The sequence below is a fragment of the Nanorana parkeri genome, unplaced genomic scaffold, assembly GCF_000935625.1.
Source record: "Nanorana parkeri isolate BGI_ZX_2015 unplaced genomic scaffold, ASM93562v1 scaffold2362, whole genome shotgun sequence".
NCBI lineage: Eukaryota > Metazoa > Chordata > Amphibia > Anura > Dicroglossidae > Nanorana > Nanorana parkeri.
Window position 1 is genome coordinate 58897 of NW_017308630.1, and position 6544 is coordinate 65440.

Below are 6544 nucleotides of genomic sequence, written 5' to 3' on the forward strand. Positions count from 1 at the left end.
CTTTTCACCCCTTATCTTCACTTATTTATTTCTCTCCTCCTTTATAAATCTCTGTTGTAATATTTTCTATCTATTGAAAAAAACTTTTTAAAAAAGGGGATGATTTATAGTTAAAAGTTCTCATAGTTTAGCACGTTCCCATTGGGGATACTTATTCAGCAGGTAGAGAAAACAATTAGGGAATGTAACTGCTAGCTAGTTTTCAATGCTTTTTTCCATTAACAAATATAGCCTATTGACTTATAAATCACATGCACTGACTCTCTCATCAAGGGATCGTTGTGAATGGCAAATCAATGCATCTTAATCTCTTCACTTTCTACCTAGCTTGCACCTGGCACATTCTGTGTAATAAAACTTAGATGAATCTTCTATATACTCTTTGAGAGGGGGAAATTCAGGCATGTTTGTTTGCTGCATTGAAGCATTAAATGTGCTCATCATTTTCTTCTCTGGACTTTCCATTCATGGACAGCAAGAAGGCTGTCCATGAATTGAAAGTGTAATAGGGTCAGAAAGCCTTCTTTAGCTGGGTTTTATCAAATCAAATACAGCCATATTTAGCACACTTTTCAGGGGCTTCTGGATGGGCCTGCAGTGTTCGGGCACATGATGCTGTGCAACCTGCATATCAAGCAGGGTCCAAGGGAAAGGGTGATTCATAAAGCAGATCCTCGGCCATTTAGGCTGGCCATACACATTTAGTTTCTTTCGCTTTCAGCCAGACAGGCTGAATACTCCACCCTTCAGGTGATTGGCTGCAGTCACTGTTTGTCTGACATTTTTCTGCCTGGCTCCTTTCCATTTTTCAACCAAAGTTTGTTGAACCAAGTGAGGTGGACATGGCTCAAATTATGGCTGATTTACAGAAATTGGAAATTTCTGTAAATCAGTACATTTCTGTAAACTGTAGTTAGACTACAGTAAACTAAGCTGTAGTTAGACTACAGTTTGTGTTCATTTGTGTTCTGCTTTTGATAATCTGGCATAGGACACACTAGATAAAGCACTATACACTTTTTTTTTTTTTACAATTTGGGTGTTGTACTGAAGTATTAAAAACCATCAGGCTTTTATTGCTACTTGTGTCCCTGCTTGGGGTGAGTCCCCACAGAGACATGGAGTGATGGGAAACCTAAATTATTACAGTTCACATAAAAACGACAATAGAGGGGAAATCTTCCAATTGGAACACCTGTTACAGTGAAAACTGTCTACACAAGGATTGCCTCTCACTTTGAAGCAATTTCCTCTAACATTCTATTGTATCTGCAGGACAGGAAGTAAATGGCAATTTCACTGATGAGTTCACAAACAGAAAAACAATCCCCCAAAAATATTTTTTTTTGTTCCATAATCTTTTATTACAATTTTATAACATACAGAAAACAGTGCAGCAAACGGGTAAAATATCAGGTGCAGCACCATACGAATTCCAATCGGCATAAACGCAAACTGTTATTGTACAAAAAGATACTCTCGGTTGTCAGTATGGGCTCTGGGTGGTCAGTGCGGCCCCTGGGTGGCTGCAGTGTGGCCTCTAGCTGGTCAGTGCAGCCTCTGGGCGGTCAGTGCAGAGGTCAGTGCAGCCTCTGGGCTGTCGTTGCGGTTGGTGTGGCCCCTGGCCAGCCAGTGCGTAGGTCAGTGTGACCTCTGGGCAGTCAGTGTGGCCTTTGGGCGGTCATTAATTTAAAAAGTAAAGATCCACACAGTGCGTCTGACATTGGTAATGCATCTGATCATATTGTATGATGTTTATGTAGGATGATCACATGCATGGTCAATGGCAGGCACACTGTGTGGATTTTTACTTTTTAAATTAAAGGACAGCAGCCAGTGCCAAAGGCTGTCTCTAAAAATGCCCACCCCCTCTCCCCCACCTATCCATCGCCACAGCCAGATATTCCACCAGAAATGACTAACAAAAGACCAAACACACATACATCACAACCATATGAGAAGGGGAAAGGGGGGAGCTGGGGAGAGGACAGAGAAGAAAAAAAAAAGCGGGGGGTGGAATTCTAACCTCTTAGTGGTTTATGCTCCTCTCCTTCCCCTCTAAAATGGGGAAAGGCAAGGGGTGGGATCCTACCGGACATCCCCACCCAACTAAAGAACCCCCCTCCGGTCTGAGCAGGGGTGGTCACACCCCAAATCTCATATGAAGGTCCAAGCCATGAGCAAAACCAGTCAGGAAAGGTCATATAGAAAACCCAATAAGCATGTGCAGTCTACATGAAATCTTATTGGGAGGGTCAATGGTGTGTTGTGTACCGAAGCGTTGTTTTGAAATGCAACCAGCATGCCCAGGTTGTAGTAAATTTATCCAGCGTGTCTCTGGAAATATGGATACGTTCCTCAATCTCCTGAACTCTATTCAGTCTTCTAAACCACTCTCCAATGGTAGCGCAGAGAACACCAATGCACAGGGACACACATGCGAGCTGCATTTACCATATGCATAGCCAACGAGGCTGAGTATACTTTATTCGTCAGCGTAGTATAGTCAAGTAGAAACTGAGCTGGGGTAAAATCTACACCAATGCCAGAGACCTCCATAATGATTTGCTGTACTGACTTCCAGAAGAGTTTAAGGGCAGCACACTCCCACCAAACATGCACCAACGTTCCCTCTTCCTGGGCGCACCGCCAACAGCGATCGCTCGCGGACAACGGAAACTTGTGTAGTAGAGAGGGGACTATATACCATCGAGTCCGCAGCTTAAAGCCCATTTTTTGTATGTGGAAGTTGAGAGAGTATTTATGTATCCTAGAATTGATCAACTCCCAATTCTCCTCTGGACGCTGCGCTCCCAAATGCATTGAGCACAGGCCGAATGCAAATTTGCAAAACAAATGATTATCCACGCTATAGTGCTCTGCCCCAATCTCCTCAAAAACACCCTATTGACAGCTGCAGAGATAGAGAGAAGCTATATAAACTTCTCCCACAATATATTAAACAAAAAGACACTGCACTATCTTTAATATTATAAAACTCTTAAGTGCATATACTTAGTGACAATTATACAACATGTTCACTCCAACTAATATATAGTCCATATAAAAATATTCCCAAAGTTGATGAATGTGAATTTAATTCCATGAGAATTGGCATCGATTTAATCTAAAAAAGACCCCAAAGATTCTTCATCTCCTCCCCAAATCAACAAAATATCGTCAATATATCATTTCCAATACAGCAAACCTGGTCTCTGTTTTGCATAAATATGTTTTTCCTCCCATTAGGCCATAAATAAGTTAGCAAGGCTGGGAGCAAATTTAGCTCCCATGGCTACTCCCTTTGTTTGTAAGTAATATTATTTCCGATACCAGAAGTAGTTTCTTCTCATAGAGAAGTCTAAACATTTTAGTATACAATCTATTTGTTCTTGCTTGAGGTCACTATATGTGTTAAATGCCCACCTAGTGGCCTGTATTCCTAATTTATGTGAAATATTTGTATATAGTGACACAACATCTATAGTAACAAAGATGAAGCTGCCACTATCTCCAAATACTGCTAGGGAGTTTATTACATCTGCTGGCAAGATGGAAAATATTATGTTAAATGTGAGATTATTATGCGATTTATTTATCAAACGAATGCAAATTTGGCCTGGAATCAACCTCCAATCCACAATCCTAACAAGGTGACATGCCAAAAAGTAATCACGTCGGGAAGACCAATTCCACCCAAATGTTTGGGTCAAGAGAGAGAGAGCTTCAAGACTGACTCTAGTAGAGCGATTGCTCCAAAGGAAGGAGCGGAACGTTGATTTAAGAGACTTGAAAACACTTCAGGAACAGAGACGGGAATAGCCTGCATAACATACAATAGTCTTGATAAGGCATTCATCTTCAGTGTCGCAGCGCGTCTCAACCAAGATAAGTGGGGCTTATCCCAAGACCGCAGGTCGTGTTGCAAATCCCGTAAAATAGGGAGATAATTAAGAGAGTAGAGTTGATCGAGTTTCGTTAGTTAGTATTTGAATCCCCAGATATGGTAGAGCTGTGGGCTGCCAAACAAAGTGAAAGTTGACTCCACAGAGAGCCACAACCTCTTCAGGAAGAGACACATTCAATGCATAGGATTTGGAGTAGTTGATTTTAAGATTGGAAAGCAGCCGAAAGGGAAAGCTCCTTGAGAAGGTTAGGCAAGGAAGTATGTGGGTCAGAGAGGAAGAGAAGGAGGTAATCTGCGAATGCTGGCAGTTTGTGTTGCTGATCACCAACCACCACCCCTTCAATCGCCGATTGTGCTCTCAAACAGCGTAGGAGGGGTTCAAGTGTCAGTATAAAGATAAGGGGTGAAAGGGGACACCCCTGTCTCGTCCCGTTAGAGATCTGGAAGGCGTCCGACAGGTTGCTGTTGACCTTAACCCTGGACGTAGGAAAAGAGTACAAGAACAAGATCCTCGAGCGCATTGCATTGCTGAGTCCAATGGCATCCAACACAGCTGCCATGTAATTCCAGGCCACTCTGTCGAACGCCTTCTCCGCATCCAACGAGAGGAAGAAGCCCTCGCTCCCCGTAGAGGTAAGATAGTGGTGGAGATTGAAGGCCCACAACATATTGTCACGGGCCTTTCTGCCCGGCACAAAGCCCACCTGATCTAAAGAGATCAGCGATGGTATAATAGGGAGCATGCGATTAGCCCAAATTTTTGCAAATCATTTTACGACCATACTTACAAGGGAAATGGGATGATAATTAGAAACTAACATAGGATCCTTTCCCTCTTTATGGAGAACTGTGATATGAGCCTCAAGTAGTTGAACACAGGAAAAGCAAAAAACCACTGGCGCCAGCACCCGCGACACAAACTAGTAACACTAGTGATGCATCTCCCACTGGTCAGGGCAACCGACAAACTGGAAAACATAAAGCAAAAAGGAGCGCCTCCATAGTGTAAAACAGTATTTAATAAAAAGAAGGCACACAGCTAGGGCTGTACTTACAAACACTGTAGAACACAGGCATGTAACAAGGATGGGTAAACAAAATCACGAACAAAGACGAGCTGGAGTATAGATGTTAAACCAGAGTCTTCTGCCCCCAAGTATTCCACAGGTTTACATGTTTCAGAGGCAACACCCCCTTCATCAGAACCTATGGAACACTCCTCTCTACCCTGCTCTTAAGTCTTAGAAGTCGACCAATCACAGTTGTCCACTAAGCTAGTCACATGGGGCCGTAAAACCAATCTCTAATCATCAGGTCATCACTGCAGGCTTGTCTAAACAGCACCAGCTGAAAACCATCAATGGGTAGTCGGCATGAAAAAAACTCTCTTCAGTAGCCACCACAGGCCACATTGCCTGAAAAACTTGGAACTGGAGGATAGCAACATGCCTCCACATTTGTATCCCCTGTCAGCAAAAGAAAAAGGCGGACATCGAAGCGGGTTGTGGCAGTGCAGGCAAAGAACAGACCACCGTGCCACGCCCGCACTGCCCTTTTGTTCCCCACTTGTCAGCTGAGGGCTTCGCTGGTTGTATCTTGAGTTGAGTATGATTGCTCGGCAATGTAAAGTAGGACGGAGAAAAAAAAAAGTATTGGTTAGCCTATCAGACGGTAAGTAGTGAAGCCCCAGTCCTAAAGAAAGTACAAAAATATGTCAGGAGGGGAGGGGAGGGGTGGTAGGACAATGACAAAGGACAAACACTAAAGAGAGAAAAGAAGGCACTCAGACACAAGAATGGGGTCAGGGATGACGCACTAAACAAAAATGTAGAAACAGAAAATAACAGTACTCGACAAACAAAAAACACTTAATTAACCCTAAAGGGCAGTGAAAGGAAACAAATCCACTGCCCTAAAGAGCAACCCGCCACAGTCAGTGGGAAGAAATAACCCACTGAGGGGGGTTGGCCAGGAGTCAACAAGCTCCGTAAACGAACTCCAAGGGGGAGAAAAGGTAACATAGAATAAAATTGAATAATACTAGTGTTAAAAGAAGATGGGGGATACTGGACAGCTGGAGTTTTTCGCTCAACTGCTAAAATTGATTGACTCTAGGTTGCAAGGGCAGGGGTGTGGAATTCCTATCGCCCGACGCCCGGGACATGCAGTTTCGGGCGCCGGGCGAGTCGTTTTTTTGTACACTTAGCCCCGCTCCGGACAAGCAGAGCTAAGTGTCCAGTGTGGAGCCGCCACTCGTTTTCAAGTGATCTGATCATTTATCAGATCACTTGAATGAAACAAGAAGCGATTCTGTCCACACCGCCCGCCCGTTTTTTTCGGCATCCCCCGCTCCTCTGGCGGACCCGAGACCACGGAACATGAGCTCACCATAGAGCCCGCAGAGCAGATGAAAAAAGTCAGTTTTTCGTCTGCTCTGTGTGATCACTGAGACCGTGGTGCTGTGATCACAGCGCCACCTGTCTCAGCCGTCAGGAACTACACAGAACCTCAGTTCTGTGTTGGGGGGCAGGTTACATAAAGAGAACCTGTCACCTCCAAACTATCACTTAGAGGATTTTAAATCCCCATGTGATAGGAATAAAATTAGGTGGGGGTAAAAAATAAAATAAAGTTGTA